This window comes from Canis lupus, chromosome 33 (assembly GCF_011100685.1).
Source record: "Canis lupus familiaris isolate Mischka breed German Shepherd chromosome 33, alternate assembly UU_Cfam_GSD_1.0, whole genome shotgun sequence".
In the NCBI taxonomy this organism is placed as follows: domain Eukaryota; kingdom Metazoa; phylum Chordata; class Mammalia; order Carnivora; family Canidae; genus Canis; species Canis lupus.
Window position 1 is genome coordinate 29,707,589 of NC_049254.1, and position 18,933 is coordinate 29,726,521.

Here is an 18,933-nt window from a genome sequence, read left to right on the forward strand (position 1 = left end):
GGCATACCCTGCTGACTTTTCTGTTCTGATCAACATTAGTCTTCTCCCATATCCAGTCTCCAGGCTATCGAACTGCCTGCTGTTAAAATTTTAGTGAGAGCAGCTACCAGGTGGCCCAGGCTTACCCATTGCTGAGATTGATGTTGTTGGGATCGAAGATTTTTTTTTTTCCCCGTGAGCACGGCCACAGCGGTTTTTAATTTGCCTAAAGAAAATATGTGATTTCAAGATGCGATCGGGGAGCAGCGTTCCCGCGGTGAACAGAGCACGCACGCGAGGCGCTGGCCGTCTCTGAACAGGACTCCGAGCTGGGAAGCAAATGGATCGAAGATTAATGTGATTCACGAGGAAAGAAAATCTGCCTCGCACTACCCCTCCAGGAGCTTGGAGAACATGAGGCTGAGCTTTACCTATTCCCTTGCCTGTCTCTTATCTGGACTGCTAGGCTCCGGCTTTGGAGGTACATCAGAGACTTAGTCATTAATTTTCCTTGGATTCGGTCATTTATCCCAATATATTAACACCGGGCCAGTGAGGTGAGGGCTAGAGGGTTAAGATAAATAAATCAATCAATCCTGAGCGGTGGGAGGGCTCTAAGGTAGATGGAAATTTTAGCGACCAGCCTTCTGAGAGGCTGCAGCAGACCAGTAAGGTGCAAGTCTGTGTGTGACGCAGCGGGGCAGCACGGATGACCTGCAAACTTTTGGCAACTTATCATCTTAGGTACTTCCTGTCCTTTTCTGTCACTGCCCTGGGAATTTTTCACTTGTTTTCCTTTCAAACAGCAATGTTTGTAGTTCTCAGCTGGTTTCTCTCCCCCACTGGCCCACGGCAGGAACAGAAGCTAGCCTCCCAGCTTCTCCTCCAAACCCCTGTTCCCACAGTGAACACACGACTGCTTTAGCACTAGCAGCAGTGAGGGGAGAACAAGCAAGTAAAAGGCGCCTTTCTCTCCCTCCTCACCTCCTAGCCTTTGCCACTTAAAATCTGAGGAAAGAAATTCAGCCTGGATACCAACAATAGATCTCCCTGTGCTAAAAGAAAATTTGCATGTTTCTCCCGTAACCACTGGAAGCCCTGTAACCACCAAGCTAACTGAAAGAAAGTCCTGACAAGATGAACAGCAGGGATGAGGCCTGCAGAGGAAAAGGGAATGAAAAAGAGCTGCTTCTCTCTTGTTTATTGAACAGCATTTAATTTCTAATACGTTCACATGCTTAAAGACCACAAAAAAGTAATCAGTGAGAAGTCTCCCATTTCTGTAGCCATGTGCCCAGTTTTGCCACACCTCCTTTGGTAGCCCCTCATTACTTTAACATTTATCCTTGAGAGAAAATTCTCTACCTCTGCCCTTCCCCCTCTTTTAAGAAGATTTTATATATTTATTTGAGAGAGAGAGAGCACGAACGGATGGTGGGTTGGGAGGGTGCAGCAGAGAGAGAGGGAGAAGCAGACTACCTACTGAGCAGGGAGCTGGATGTGGGACTCCATCCTAGGACCCTGAGATCAGGACCTGAGTGGAAGGCAGACACTTCACTGACTGAGCCACCCAGGTGCCCCCAAAATATATACTTCTTATTCTTTCCCCTTTTAAAAAAATTGCCATATCATATATACACATTTATGTACCTTGCTTTTTAAAAAATAGTATCTTAAAGAATTTTTAGTATTGGTACATGGAGAGAGTTTCCTTATTCTTTTTTATAGTGGCACATTTTCCATTGCATGAATGGACAATATTGGATTCACCCAGTTACCTATTGATGGGTTTTTAAGTTGTTTCCTATCTGTTGTTAATACAAACATTGTCACAATGAAAAACCTGGTCATACATGATTTCATATGGGTGCAAATGTATCTGTAGGATAAATTCTCCAAAGATGAACAGCTGGCACAAGAAGAGTGTGCATTTGTAAATTTTGGTAAGTATTGCCAAATACCCCTCCACCATGGGGATAAGGAGATTGGGGCAGGGGAGGGGATGGAAAATAGGACTGTGGGGCCATACTCCTTTCCCTAAAACTCACCTCTACTTCTCTCTATAAGATAAAGTTTGGTCCCTTTCCCTGGCACATACAGGATCTTCAATACATGGCCACACTTCAGCCTCCTAACTTCATCTCCTGCCATTCCCTGAACTACTAGCAGTTTCCCAACTACACCTTCATCCTTCTTCCTTCGAAGAGCTAACTTGGCTACATCCCCGCTTTCTCTGATTTATTCTCTACCCATCCTCTGTGAGCCCTTAGCACTTTCTGTACCTCCTGTTAGAACACTTCTCACAGTCTTGTTATTTAGCATTTTCTCCAATAGCACAGCAGATGAGTGAATGAATGAGATGAATGCATGAATGGCCAGGTGGCCATTCGAATGTAAGGAACTGCTTGTTCTGCATGGGAACAAGAATGATCAGAAGTACACTGTGGGACAAGGAACAGGATTGTTCTGACTTTGCCTCTGACTGCCACCCGTCTTAGCTCTCTTATCTCTTTCCTTGGCATCAAATCACTCCATTGGGGATCCCTGGGTGGCGCAGCGGTTTGGCGCCTGCCTTTGGCCCAGGGCGCGATCCTGGAGACCCGGGATCGAATCCCACGTCGGGCTCCCAGTGCATGGAGCCTGCTTCTCCCTCTGCCTGTGTCTCTACCTCTCTCTCTCTCTCTCTGTGACTATCATAAATAAATAAAAAAAAATTTTTTTTTAAATCACGCCATTGGTCACTTTCCCAAATCTTAAAGTGGTAAAAATACACTCCTCTCCCTTTTCTTCCCTTAGCTACTTTGCAGCCGTTTCTGTTTTGTTCTGTCCAGCAGCCATTATCAGAGAAGGTAACATTCCAAATGTCCTTTACTCACTTTATTATTAAATGGCCAGCCTTTCCTTGCCAGGGACTAAACTGGGAGATACGATGACATTTATATGCCCTAAAAACACCCCAGGAATTTAAAAATCTTCATGTCTACAAGGTAGGCTGAGAAAAGAATGATAAAGCCATGTAAAAAACTGCTGAAGCTGTTAAAATATCCAAATGTCTTCCAACTAGAGATAGAAAAATAGTACAAAATCTTACTTGTTCTAATGACCTTTGTTTATTGTTACAAACTGGTTCACACGAAGTCAAAGCCTGATTTACAGCAAATTCTGAAGCTTGTCTTCCCAACATTTAACTTAGACTTGAGATCTCCATAGGCTAAGCTCAAGAACACTGTTCAACACGGAAAGAAAGAATGCCAGACCAGCATCCATCCATCCATCCATCCATCCATCCATCCATCCATTTACCCACTGAACTTACTATGTTTCTGTGTTCCAGACATCATGCCAGAGCTGAAATACAATCCTATAACATTGTTTCAAAAGGTGTTTGCAGCATAATTTATAAGAGTTCAAAGTTAATAATGGAAAATATCCCAAAAAATAGATGCAACCATTAAAATCATGATTGTAAAAACCATGATAGAAACAGAGAAAAAAATCGTCTAACTCAATGCTATATGGAAACAAAACAAGAAAAGTATATATCAAATATATATGAATCTTTACTGATATGAATAGATAATAGAATAAATAAATGAATAAGAAGAGACAAATCCTCCTCACAGAATTCAAACAATATCTGCAAATTATCTCTCTCCCCTTGAAGATGGACTAGAATTAGTGATTCACTTACATAGGGAAGAAAGGGGGGTGGGGCCCCTGGGTGGCTCAGTCAGCTGAGTGTCCAACTCTTTTTTTTTATTTTTTTTATTTTTATTTATTTATTTTTTTTTGAGTGTCCAACTCTTGATTTCAGCTCAGGTCATGATCCCAGGGTTGTGAGATAAACCCAGTGTCAGGCTCCAGGCTGGGTTTGGAGCCTGCATGAGACTCTCTCCCTTTCCCTCTGCCCTTCACCCTCCCCAACACCCCCCCCCCAAAAAAAAATACAGAAAGAGAAAACAGCTGGTTTACAGTGGAGAAACCTGGCCAATACTATCTTAATCAAGGGATCAAGTTAATACCGCCAATGATAACATCTGGATATTATGCATTCTGGATATGATGTAATGAGAAGAGCACATCACTTCTGTGATATTCTTTCCCAAAACCCATAACCTCAATCTAATCATGAGAGAAACAAGACAAACTCAATTTGAGGACCTTCTACAAAACAACTGACCAGTACTCCTCAAAACTGGCAAGGTCATGAGAAACAAGGAAAGACTGAGGAACTGCCACACATCAGAGGAGCCTAAGGAGACACAATTAAATACAATGTTCCATCCTGAATTGGATCCTGGAACAGAAAAAGCACCTTAGCAGCAAAACTGGTTAAATCTGAATAAAATCTAAAGTTTGATTAAATGTAATGTACCAATGTTGGTTTCTTAGTGTTGAAAAATATAAGATGGTACGTAAGTGAAAAGTGAAATTTTCCAGAACTATCATATCTTTGTAAGCTTTCTGTGAATCTAAAATTATTCCAAAATTAGAAGTTTAGGGATGCCTGGGTGGCTCAGTGGTTGAACATCTGCCTTCAGCTCAGCGCATGGTCCTGGGGTCCTGGGATCAAGTTCCACATCAGGCTCCCTGCAGGGAGTCTGCTTTTCCCTCTGCCTGTGTCTCTGCCTCTCTCTCTCTGTGTCTCTCATGAATACATAGAAAAAATAAAATCTTTCTAAAAATGAGAAGTTTATATATTAAAAGTATATATATAAGGAGTGCTCTTAGGATGAGCACCAGGAGATGTATGAAAGTGTTGAATAACTAAATTGTACACCTGAAACAAAAATTACACTGTACATTAACTAACTGGAATTTGAATAAAAGCTTTTTTTACAAAGTATATAGGGCAGCCCTGGTGGCTCAGCGGTTTAGCGCCACCTTCAGTTCAGGGTGTGATCCTGGAGACCCTGCATGGAGCCTGCTCCTCCCTCTGCCTGTGTCTCTGTCTCTCTCTTCCTCTGTGTCTCTCATAAATAAATAAAATCTTTTTTAAAATAAATAAATACAAAGTATATATACATTGTTATAATTATTGGAAAAATATCCTTGGAAAGAAAGAATACGTAAAGAAGGAAGGAAATACAAAAAATAAGTGTGGCTCTATTAAAATAGTGGGATTATGGAGTAATTTTTCCCCTTTTCCATTACATATTAAAATATCTGCAAGATGGTCATATTAAGTTTTAGAATGTAAAGAGCTTATTTTGATTTGGTTTGGGCTTAAAGACAAAATTTCTTTCCCTTGAAATGCAGAGGGAATGTACAAAAAACATATAGATATTAAAGAACAGTCAAGACAGCTATTGCTTTAAAATACTCCCCGAACGTTCTTTAGCACAAGATAAGGTAACCCAAACTGGCCCAGAAAATGTCCAGGGCTCCTCCCTTCTTGGTCTCCTAGGCTAGTGCCCAGTTCCTCTGAGAACAGTTGTCTCTGTCTAGGCTTTCTGTCATGAGAGCACACAGGGAGAGAACACCTTGGAGTTCCCATAGATGATTTGCACATCCAGTTCTTAGGATAGAACTTTGGTTTCTATCCTTGATGGTTTGTAGGATCCCCATCATTACCTTCATCCTGGAGGAACTTTTAGTACTTTCCAACTAATTAGGGTCCCTAGGAAGGCTGGGGCAGGATGGAGTGGGGGCAGAGACAGGACTAATGGGACTCATGACTGCCAGGTTGTAGAGTGGAAGGTCCAGGGCATTCCATCAAACCAGTTTTCCAGAGATTTGCCAGATTCTAGCTATTGCAAAGACTATTAACAGCCCTATTTGACTCTGGTGTGGGGCTCCCATCATAAGCAGAAACTACTATGTGCAGAAACCGCTCCTTCATTTGCACTCACTTGCCCTTAACGTGCCCTATTTGGACCCAAGTAGAAGTAAAGTCTTAAACTAAAGATGACTAATTTACCAGCCAAACAAATATTTATCCAATCTACATTCTTTTCACAATGTACCAGTCAACTCAGGAGTCTTAAAAGTCTTCTCTTTAATCCTTAGTTAATATCTTTCCCCACAAAAACCTTACCAGAGTTTTGTTTTTAACCCCCTGACCAAGGGGTGGGCACCTGGCTCAATCTGGATTGCCTGAACTCTTTCCCTAGACTTTGAACCTTGGACAAGTTAGCCAAAGACCAAAAAAGTGGGCTGGCGCTTATTCATTCAGGCATGGTGGTGAGATGGTCCCCCCTGCCTCTCAGACTCTGGGACTGCCAGTTTCTTAGCCTGTTCTGAGTCTAGTTTTTTAGCCTTGCCTTAAATCTTTTTAATATATCCCTTCGTTTCTTAAGTTAGCAGGAATAGGTTTCTGTTTCTGACCAAGAACCCTGGTACAGTTGGTGAACGGGTAAAAGAGAAGGCAACGATGGGAATAACCCACAAATTATGCAATCAAATACTGACTTTATTTGTCTGATTTAAACTGATCCAACACACCCAAATCATGAGTGTGTGGTTCTTTTCATCTACTATGTGTATAAATCAGTGCTTGGATACAGTTCCTGCCCTTTAGGAACATACAATTTAGTTATAAAATAGGACTGCACAAATGAAATCATTAGATATGGAATATTTACTGTGTGCTGAGCACTATGCTGAATTCTTCACATGGATGACTCATTTAATCCTCCCAAATACCTTATAAAGTAATACCATTATCTTTTCCATTCTATGGAAGAATTAATTCAGGCACAGAGTAACCTGCCCAAAGTGACATTGCCTAGTGAACGGTGGAGACGGGATCCAAACACGGGCAGTCTGGATCCATAAACCCCTCTTAACCACTGTGTTATGCTAGGATGAATGTAAGAGTTCTGGAAGGTCAGAAAGGGGGAGATGAATGCGGCCAGGGTGATTAGGGGAGGCCTCAAGGGCCTCTTGCTTCTGGAGCTGATTCCCCTAGGCTGGGTGGGATTTCATGCTGAGAGGGGAGAGAAGAGCGTCTTGGGGAAGAGAGGAGGGTCCGTGTGGCAGAAGCAGAAACACAGAGCTGGGACTGAGAAATAGACTTTAGACGGCTAGGAAACAGGAAACGTATAGAGGGTCCTTTGTTCATTGTTCAAGGAACAATTGGGTAATTACGAGGAAGGTCAGATCATAAACAGTCTTGAAGACATGTCAACCACTATGAGCTGAGTTTAAAAACTATGAGTTTACCTTGCAGTGAGGAGCCCTGTGGCTTTTACAAGAGTAACAGCTGAGAACTTCATTTTATTATAGAAAATTGCAAACATCTACAAAGATATGGAGGGTAGTATACTAAACCCCCATGTACCTACTATCCAGATTTTAGCAATTATCAGCTCACAACTGTGTTTTTTTTTGTTTTTTTTTTTTTTTTTTATGTTAGTCACACAGAGAGAGAGAGAGAGGCAGAGACACAGGCAGAGGGAGAAGCAGGCTCCATGTACCGGGTGCCCGACGTGGGATTCGATCCCGGGTCTCCAGGATCGCGCCCTGGGCCAAAGGCAGGCGCCAAACCGCTGCACCACCCAGAGATCCCTCACAACTGTGTTTCTTCTATATGCCCACCCACTACCCCACCAAGATTATTATTATTTTTTAAAAATATTTAATTAAAAAAATACTTAATTTATTCATGAGAGACAGAGAGAGGCAGAGACACAGGCAGAGGGAGAAGCAGGCTCCATGCAGGGAGCCCAATGTGGGACTCCATCCCAGAACCTGAGCTGAAGGCAGATGCTCAACCCCTGAGCCACCCGGGTGCCCCCTGCCAATATTATTTTGAAGTAAATCACAGGCATCATATTATTTCATCATCATACATATTTCAGTATATGTAGAAAATCCCAAGGAATCTATTTTTAAAACCCTATTAGAACTAATAAGTGAGTTTAGCAATATTGCAGGATATAAAATAATCGTACAAAAACCAATTGCTAAAAAAAAAAAAAAAAAAAACAATTGCTTTTCTATTTACTAGCAATGAACACCAAAATTGCAAATTTACAATCACTTAAAAAAAAAAAACACTTAGGTGTAAATCAGACAAAATATGTACAGGATTTGTATGCTGCAAGTACAAATTGCTGATGAAAGAAATCAAAGATCAAAAAAAACAAAAACAAACAAACAAACAAAAAAAAAAAACAAAAAAAGAAATCAAAGATCTACATGAATAGAGAGGTATGTTATGTTTGCGGATCGGAAGACTCAACATAGTGAAGATGTCTCCAAATTTATATGCAGATTTGATGCAAGTCCTATCAAAACCCCAGCAAGATATTTTGTCTGTATGAACAAGATTATTCTAAGTTTTATATGAAAAGACAAAGAAACAGGAATAACTAAAATAATTTTGAAAAATAAGAATAAAATAGGAATCAGTCTACCTAATTTCAAGACTTATTATGTAGCTACGGTAATCAAGGATTGCATGATATTGGTGATTACACATAGATTAATGGAACAGAATAGAGAACCCAGAAATAGACCCACACAAATCCACCAATCTGATTTTTGACAAAGATGCAAAAGCAAGTCAATGGAAGAAAAACAGCCTTTTCAATAAATGGTGTGGAAGCAATTGGAAATCCACAGGCAAAAAATGAAGCTCGATCTAATTCTCACACCTTCACAAAAGTTAATTTAAAATAGATCACAGGGGATGCCTGGGTGGCTCACTGGTTGAGCAACTGCCTTTGGCCCAGTGTGTGATCTTGGAGACCCAGGATCGATTCCGCATCGGGCGGGCTCCCTGCATGGGGCCTGCTTCTGCCTCTGCCTGTGTCTCTGCATCTCTCTTTCTCTGTCTCTCATGAACAAAATCTTTAAAAAATAAATAAATAAAACAAAATAAAATAGATCACAGACTTAAATGTAAAATTATAAAACTTGTAGGGAAAAAAAGAAAATCTCAGAATCTATGGCTAAACAAGGATTTCTTAGATTGGACACCAAGAGCATGATTAATAAAAGGAAAAACTGATAAATTGGACTTCATCAAAATAAAGACTTTGATCTGCAAAAGATCCTGTTAAGGATGAAAAGGCAAGCTACGAATAGGGAGAAAATATTTGCAAACCACACACCCAACAAAGAGCTACTATCTAGAAAGTACTCTCAAAACTCTATAGTAAATGTTGTATGTCCATGACATCTCCATTTAAAAGAATTAAAGAAAAAGGTCAACAGTAATAAAATAAGCAAACCAATAAGAATATGAACAAAAGAAGAGACATTTCACTGGAAAGGGTATACAGATGGCAAAAACAAGTACATGGGAAGATGTTCAATATAATCAGTCATTGGGGAAATAAAAATTTAAACCACAACATATCACTATATATCTATTAAAATCACTAAAATAGATTATAGTAAAAGTACTAAATGTTGGCAAGGATACAAGGAAACTGTATCACTCATTCATTGCTGGTGGGAGTATAAAATGGGCTAGTCAATCTGGAAAACAGTTTGTCAGTTTCTAGTAAGACTAAACATGCAACTACCATGTGACCCATCAATTTCAACCTTACCCAAAGAAATGAAAGCATATATTCACCCAAAAACCTGTACATGAATGCTGATGGTAACGTTATTTGTCAAAAACTGGAAACAACCCAGATATCCTTCTACAGCTGAATGGTAAAACAGACCATATAGTACATCCATACTTCAGCATACTACTCAGAATTAAAAGGAATAAATTACTGGTACACACAACTGGATGAATCTTCAGAGAATTATTATGCTGAGTGGAAAAAGCCAATCCCAGGGGTGCCTGGGTGGCTCAGTCGGTTGAACAACCCACTCTTGATTTCAGCTCAGGTCAGGATCTCAGGGTCCTGGGATCCAGCCTCTTTTGGGGGGAAAAAAAAATCCCTGCTCAGCGGGGAGTGTGCTCAAGGGTTCTCCCCCCGCCCCCCTCACCCCCTTTGCTCCTCCCCCTGCTCACATACGCGCGCGCTCTCTCTCTAAAATGAATGAATGAATGAATGAATGAATAAATAAATAAATAAATAAATAAATAAAGGAAAAAGCCAATCCCAAAAGGTTACATTCCACATGATTCCATTTATATAACATTCTTGGAAATGACAAAATTATAGAAACAGAGAACAGATTAGTGGTGGCCAGAGGTTAAGGAGGGGTGGGGGCAGGAGGGAAGTGAATGTGGCTATAAAAGAACAGCATGAAGCATCCTTGCCATGGCAATGCTCTGTGTCTTGACTCCTTCAAAGTTAATATCCTGTGTGTGCTATTGTATTAAAATTTTCACAAGATGTTATCCTTGGGGAAACCGGGTAAAAGTACAAGGACTGTCTCTACATTATTTCTTACAATTGCATGTGCATCTACAGTTTCTCAAAATAAAAATTTAATTGAAAAAAATTAACAGTATAAACTGCTTTGAGAAAGAATCAGTGGATGCGATGAGAAAATTCGCACCCCCAGCTACAGAGAGCGGTGTGAAAGAGAATTCAAAATTGACATGCAAATGTAAAGAGCTAAAAATAGCCAAGGAAATTCTAAAGAAGTATAATGTTGCTCTAACAGATATTAAAATGTATTCTAAACCTATCACTTGTATAGGGAAAGACAGACAAATTAGAACAATGAAGCAAAATGGGAAGTTCATAAATGGATCCATACATGTATGGAAACTTGATGTATGACAGAGGTGGTATCACAAATTAGTGGGGAAGTGATGCATTATTGGGCACATGACTGTGCAATAGTGGTTGTCCATATAAAAAATTATCTTATTTTTTTAAAGGTTTTTTATTTATTTATTCATGAGAGACAGAGAGAGAGAGGCAGAGACACAGGCAGAGGGAGAAGCAGGCTCCGTGCAGGGAGCCCGACGTGGGACTCCATCCCGGTTCTCCAGGATCACACCCTGGGCTGAAGGTGGCGCTAAACTGCTGAGCCACCCAGATTGCCCATATAAAAAATTATCTTAAATCCACACCTCAAATTGACCCCAAAATTAATTCAAGATAGATTAAAGACTTAAATTTGGAAAATAAAACTTGAATACTGTTGTGGCTTAAATTGTGTACCCCAGAAAGGTATTTGAGTTCCAGTCCTAACCCCTGGGTACTTATGAATATGACTTTTTGAAAAGAAGTTTTTGCAGATGCAGTAAAATTGAGGTCCACCAGAGTGGAGTGGGCCCTGAAACCAAATGACTCATGTCCTTATATGAAGAAGAGAAGAGACAGAGACACGCCAGGAGAACACCATGTAGCGACAGAAGCAGAGAGGGGACTGATGATCCTGTAAGCCATGGAAGGCCAGGGACTGCAACCCACCAGGAAGAGGCAAAGAAGGATCCGCTCCTAGAATCTCCAGAGTCTGGCCCTCCCAGGCCCTGATTTCAGACTCCTTGCTTCCAGAACTGTGAGAGAATACATTTTTCTTGTTTTAGGCCATCCAACTTAGTGGTAATTTGTTACAGCAGCTTCAGGTAACGAATACTAATCTTTTAGAAGAAAATAGTTTAAAAAAAATTAGAAGTAAAGGAACATTTGTTTTTTTCCCTCAAAAGACTTTTAATAATGCACATTAAAAAAAAATGTTCATCTTACAAACTGCTCTGCAACCCAAATACAATAGCTTGGAAAACAACATTTAGAAAACAAAAGCCGGGGGGCGCCCGGGTGGCTCAGTTGGTTGAGTGTCTGCCATCAGCTCAGGTCATGATCCCGGGGTCCTGGGATCAAGTCCTGCATCAGGCCCCCTGCTCAGTGGGGAGCTTGCTTCTCCCTTTCCCTCTGCCTTATCCCCCACCCCCGCTCATGCTTGTGCTCTATCTCAAATAAATAAAATCTTAAAAAAAAAAAAAAGGAAAGAAAGAAAGAAAAAGAAACAAAAGCCAATGTAAAAAGACAGACTAAAACAGCTAGAACAGTACAGGTTTTTACGGCTCTGATTTCAGTTTTTCCTACTGCATCATCAATGTCAGAAATCTGCTCTTTCACCTGGCTCAGTATTTTTTTTTAAATGCCTTTTTTTCCAGATTTCATTTCACCTTCTGGATCCATCCAATATTGTCTAATATCACTTAGGACTTTCCTTCTAAAGTCCCGAACACTGATGTACCTCATTTTCCCCTATCTGAAATCTTTTCATGTCTGCTGCTGCTGGTCTGCTCAGAGGATGCCAGGGCTCTCGAAGTTTCATCCGTCTTTTGCTTCTTCACAGGTTTTTCTGGAGTAACTTGCTTTTCCTTCTTTAACTTGTCAACCTCACTGTCAGAATCACTGCCAGAAGCTTGAAGAAACAGGTTCCTTTGATTTAGGCCTTGCTCTGTTCCTGCAGCCGAACTGCCTTCTGCTTGCCTGCTTGCAACGGACAGGGAACCGGGAGTCACGGAAGCCCCTAGAGAGAGATTTCTTTTCTTTTTCTTTTTCTTTTTTTTTTTTAAGATTCTACTTATTTATTCATGAGAGACACAGAGAGAGAGAGAGATAGATAGGCAGAGACACAGGCAGAGGGAGAAGCAAGCTCCATGCCAGGAGCCCGATGCGGGACTCGATCCCGGTGCTCCAGGATCACACCCTGGGCCAAAGGCGGTGCTAAACCGCTGAGCCACCCAGGCTGCCCCCTAGAGAAAGATTTCTTAAAATAATTCACAAAAAGCACAAACCTCAAAAGAAAAGATCGATAAATTTGCCTTAAATTAAAACATAAAGCTTCTGCACATCAAAAACAACAACAAAAAAACAACAACAAAAAAACAAGAGGAAAAGGCAAGCCAGACACAGGGAGGAAGATATTTACAACATATGTAACGCACAGAGGGTTAGTAACTGGATTTATAAAGGAGTTTCTTACTCTCAGTAAGAAAAAGATCACCTCATATAAACTCATAAAAACAAAGTGATAAACATGAGCAAAGGATAGGAATAGGCAATTCGAAGAAGAGAAACCTAGATGGTTAGTGATCTCAAACTTAGTAGTGATCATGGAAATGCAAATTAAAGGTAGAATTAAGTATGATGTCACACCCATCAGATTAGGGGGACGGGAGTGAGAATAGCAAGTGTTGATGAAAATATGGAACAGGGGACGCCTGGGGGGCTCAGCGGTTGAGCATCTGCCTTCAGCTCAGGTCCTGATCCCAGAGTCCTAGGATCGAGTCCTGCGTGGGGCTCCCTGCAGGGAGCCTGCTTCTCCCTCTGCCTGTGTCTCTGCCTCTCTGTCTCTCCCTGTGTCTCTCATGAATAAATAAAATATTTAATAAAAATATGGAACAACAAGAAATCCTTCTGCACTGCCTGTAGGAAGACAGATCGCTACGACCACTTGGAGGACCTTTGATCACACTTAGGTGTTGAAGATGTGACTGGATGATCCCATTCCTAGATGGTGAAGGAGGGGGAATGTATAAGAATGTTTATAGCATCATCGTTTATAATTATGGAAAACTGGAACCAATCCAAATGTCTATCAACAAAAGAATGGCTAAATGTTGAAAACTCAATGCAGGGCCGTGTGGGTGGCTTAGTCGGTTAAGTGTCAGAAGTGTTAGATGTAGGGGTACCTGGGGGATTTTGTCAGTTAGGTGTCTGACTCTTGGTTTCTGCTCAGGTCATGATCTTGGGTTGTGGGATCCAGCCCAGCATCAGGCTCTGCCCTCAGCATGAATCTGCTTGAGATCGTCTTTCCCTCTCCCTCTGCCCCTCCCTCTGTTCACTTTCTCTCTCTCTCTCTGTCTCTCTCTCTCTCTCTAAAATAAATCAATAAGGGATCCCTGGGTGGCTCAGTGGTTGAGCCTCTGCCTTCAGCTTCCGGGGTTCCGGGATCGAGTCCCGCATCGGGCTCCCTGCGTGGAGCCTGCTTCTCCCTTTGCCTGTGTCTCTGCCTCTCTCTGTGTCTCTAATGAATAAACAAAACCTTAAAAAAAATAGAAGAAATCAATAAGATCTTTAAAAAAAAAACCTCATAACGCAATAGATTTTTTGTGATAACATACACATAACATAAAATTTACTATTTTAACTATTTTAAATGTACATTTCAGTATATTAAATACATTCACACTTGTTTTTGAAAATTATGGTTCCATTTATCTTATTTTATTTATTATTTTTTTTAATTTTTATTTATTTATAATAGTCACACAGAGAGAGAGAGAGAGAGAGAGAGAGAGGCAGAGACAGAGGCAGAGGGAGAAGCAGGCTCCATGCACCGGGAACCCGACGTGGGATTCGATCCCGGGTCTTCAGGATCACGCCCTGGGCCAAAGGCAGGCGCCAAACCGCTGCGCCACCCAGGGATCCCTATTTATTATTTTTTAATTGAAGTATGGTTGGCATACAATATCATATTGGTTTCAGGCATACGACATAATGGTTCAGCACGTATATACATCACGAAATGCTCACCACAGTAAGTGTAGTCACCATCGGTCACCATACAGTCCTTACAATATAATTGACTATATTCCCTGTGCTAAGTATATTCACGTTGTTCTGCAGCCATCACTACCATCTGTTTCCAGAACCTTGTTATCACACCAAACTAGCTATTCAACAGTAGCTCTCCTTTACCCCGCCCCCCCAGCCCCTCAAAACCACAGACTATCTTCTTTCTCTATGGATTTGACCATTCCATGCCTCATCTAAGTGGAGCTGAACAATATTTTCAGCTTAGATGAGCTGAACAATATTTTCTTGTACGTGGTTATTTCATTTAGCATGATGTTTTTAAGATTTATCCATGTTGCAGCACATATCAGAGTCTTCATCCTTTTTAAGACAATAATATTCCCTTGTATGCATATACCACGTTTTGTTTACCCACTCACTACTGATGGATATTTGGCTATTGTGAATGGTGCTGTTATTGTTCAAATAACTGCTTGAGTCTCTGCTTTCCGTTCTTTTGGTATATACTTAAAAGTGAAATTGCATCATATGGCAATTCTATTTTTATTTTTTAAAGAGAGAGAGAAAAAAAAAGAGCCACAGTACTGTTGTGCACAGTGGCTGTACTATTTCACATTCTTCTCATTAATGCCATTCTATATAGTAATTGAAATAAATGATGAGAATTAGCTATAGAGCATGAAACCTACACAGGTCATTCCCTCATCCTTGAACCTTCTCCCTTCCTGCTTGGTGCTCCACCTGAGTAAATCCTACTCCTCTTCTGAGTTTTGGCATAAGCAGTATCCTAGAAAGTCTTTGCAGCACTCCCACCCCCACTTCAGAGGCCCCCGGTAGGTCCCCCTCCTCTGCTTCTCCCTCTCGTGGTAATCTTGTATTATAATTGTCCATTTGTGTGTTTCTTACTACTAGACTGAAGCTTCTGGAAGGCAGAACCGGGTCTGTCTTGTTCATTGTTGAATCCTCAGTGTTCGTTTCGTATAGGTGTTTAAATAGTACTGTTAGGGATCCCTGGGTGGCGCAGCGGTTTGGCGCCTGCCTTTGGCTCAGGGCGCAATCCTGGAGACCCGGGATCGAATCCCACGTCAGGCTCCCGGTGCATGGAGCCTGCTTCTCCCTCTGCCTGTGTCTCTGCCTCTCTCTCTCTCTCTCTCTCTGTGACTATCATAAATAAATAAAAATTTAAAAAAAATAAATAGTACTGTTAAATCAATTAATGAGTTTTAAAGATATGACAAAGTGAGAGAAAGCATTTATAGTCCTGAGAACCCTTGAGTCTTTCTGTGTCCCCCACGACAGAGGCTGTTAGAAAGGGAAAGGATATTCCCCATTTCATAGCATCCAGAATCTCTGAGATGGAAGGAACTTCTGCAGCTCGCTGTATCCAGCCTCCCACCGGGCGCAATCTCCACCATGGCCTCCCTGAGAACTGGTTTCCCAGCCTGGTCTGAGAGCTTCCAAAGAATCACCACGTGGTTAGGCTTTCACAGCCGCATGTTACAGAAATCCCGACATCTCTGAATACGTCCACTATGTTCCGGTTGGAGGGACACTAGAGTAGGAGCCAGGAGGTCAAGGCTCTCACCTCAGCTCTACGACAACTGAGCTGCGTGAACTCGTGGTGCTTCTTGCCTTCTCTGGGCCTCAGTATCCTTATCTATAAAATGGCAGTGGTGGGGGTGGTTGGGGGTGGTGGTAATTCAGATTGGATGATCACCAAAATCCCTGACAGCAGTATCATTCTGGTTTCTCTGATTCTAGCTTCTCTGCTCCTCCCACAGGTCTGGAAGCCCCAGGAGATGGGGAAAATATATATATATATTTTTTTCCTCTATTACCTCTGCTTGGACAGGCTATTCCAAGCAGCCGGGACACCTGTGCCACTGTCTTGGTGCCACACCCCTGCCTTCTGCCAGTGGCTGCCCAGGTGTTGAGCTTCGCACCTCCCCAGGGATGCAGATACCAAACGAGCTTCCTGGGATGGGTGAGTATTAAAGACTTGGCCTTGGTCCTTGAAACACTCTGTCTCTGCTCAGTGCCTGCAACCATGTGTCTGGTTCTCCTCCTGCTGTGGTTGAGCCCCGTGGCCCCAAACCAGGAGACAGGTGAGGAGCCTGTCTAGCAGGTCAAAGAGACCTCTAGTCCCTTTCATTCATTTATTCATTCAGTCATTTGTGTTCCTGGCATGATTTGCCTCCTAGGGGCTAATGTTCACTAATTCATTAATCCAATAATTCATTTCCTCGGAACCTTCCTGTGCTTTAATGTGGCTTCTCTGTGAATCCAACCACCTTCATATTCCTAAGATGTCCTTGGCTGATTAGCTTGGGAAGGTTGGGGAGTCAGTGGAGTGTCCCAAAGAGATTCCTGCCAGTAGAGGCAGCAGGGAGTTCTAGAATGTGCACTGAGGCGGGGAGGCAGGAGGGAAGGTGCTGTGACAAGTCTAGACCCAGACTCAAGGGGTGACTGCCAGGCACAACCCATTTGTTTTGCTATAATATCCGGGAAATGTGATGGGACGATAAAGTTGTATTTACTAGAATGTCTTTTGTGAGGAAACAAAATGCCACTGGTTAGAATACTTTTGGTGGGAATGGGTGGGGGGGCATGCTTAAGTAACAACGGATAGGTCATTAAATTGCTTTATGGAAAGGACTTCGGGGAAGGGCGGGGCTACAGTTTTCCTGAGCAGAATTCACACATGTGGGGCTGGAGCAGGATCACTGGGAACTGCAGAGCGGAGGAGGCTGCCTGGGGTCTCCTTTCCACGCCCTTCCTCAGCACACTTGCTCTCTTCTCTATAAAATTGTTAGATACTAGATAGTTTCCAGAATTGCTGTGGAGGGGCCCAAGCTCTTAGCAGGTTCCATTATTAGGTTCCTCACCCACGCCTGTCTGGGCCCCACAGCCTGTCACTGTTACGAGCCTCTTGGTCTGAAGCCAACAGGATGGTCACAGAGTCACTTGAGCTATCGCCTCCTCACCAGAAGCCGGTTCCCGATGGGCTCACTGCTCCTCCACCAAATCCCGTGGCTCTCTCCTCTTACCTGTGGTACAGCGTGGCGATGCTCTGGTTACTCAGTTTGATGATGCTGTTCACTAGACTGAACTCCTGGAAGGTGCTTCTTGGCAGGGTGTCATGGGGCAGGGCACTAGAGTACATGTCCATCATCCACCGTGGTACCTGGTTCAGAGAGTCACTCAATAGAATAAAATGAATGAGTGAATGAATGAATGAATGAATAGGTATTTGGTCTCTTATTATGCGGTCGTTGTTAAGATAGAACCAGTCAGGACTGGTTGCAAGCTATAACTGTCTCCTGACCTTGGACACTGTGGGAGCCCAAATGCAATTCAGATCTTTTATTATTTATTTTATTTTATTTTATTTTATTTTATTTTATTTTATTTTATTTTTCAGATCTTTTAAATCAAATTAAATTTAGATTATTTGACTAGAACTGCAGTGGCGCATTTCCTGCCTTGGATGGGCTGGTAGGGAAGGCAGACATACACCTCCAGAAAGAAGGCTGTAATAACAGATAGGGATTAATGCAATGTTAAAAGCTAAAATCAATAGGTTTTAAGAGTAAAAGGAAAAAGTTAATCCCAGTAAATGTAGTTAATCCCTTCCCTCCCAGTTGGGGGCATGTAGGAAGGCCTCTCAGAATAGATAAAATTTATTAAACAAATTTTTAAATTATAGAAATGTTTAAATACACAGAAAGAATAGTAGAATAAACCCAATATTCTCATTGGATAATTTAAAATTATCAACATGGGCAGCCCCAGTGGCCCAGAGGTTTGGCACCACCCGAGGTGTAATCCTGGAGATCAGGGATGGAGTCCCACATCAGGCTCCCTGCGTGGAGCCTGCTTCTCTCCCTCTCCTTCTGCCTGTGTCTCTGCCTCTCTCTCTCTCTCTCTCTCTCTCTGTCTGTCATGAATAAATAAATAAAAGCTTTAAAAAAAATAAAAAGTAAAAGTAAAATAAAATAAAATAAAATAATCAACATTTTGCCTAACTTCTTATCTAACATGTTAAAAAATATAACCACAATACCTCATGAAAGCTGAAATAATTAAAATAATTACATATACCATTTAATACTTATTCATATTTCTCCAATTCTCAAAAAGACCTTTTTGCAATTGGCTTATCCAATCAGGATCCAAACAAGGTCCACAAGTTATATTTAACTGGTATATTTCTTAAGCCCCTTCAAATCTATCAGTCCCCTTTTCCTTTTTCTTCAAGCTGTTTTTTTTTAAATTATTGAATAAACCAGGTGATTTGTTCTGTAGAATGTCCTACACTCTGGATTTATCTGATTGAACCCATGTGGATGCCCCTCTGTCCCCTACATTTGCTGAAACCTGGTAATTTTTTTTTTAATTTTTTATTTATTTATGATAGTCACAGAGAGAGAGAGAGCGCGGCAGAGACACAGGCAGAGGGAGGAACAGGCTCCATGCACCGGGAGCCCGATGTGGGATTCGATCCCGGGTCTCCAGGATCGCGCCCTGGGCCAAAGGCAGGCGCCAAACCGCTGCGCCACCCAGGGATCCCTGAAACCTGGTAATTAAGGTA

At 41.8% G+C, this 18,933-nt stretch overlaps 1 pseudogene; it reads right to left on the reverse strand.

Moving 5' to 3' along the window:
- Positions 1-224: 224 nt before the first annotated feature.
- Positions 225-17,511, reverse strand: LOC100856655 (annotated as a pseudogene).
- Between the last annotated feature and the right edge of the window lie 1,422 nt (positions 17,512-18,933).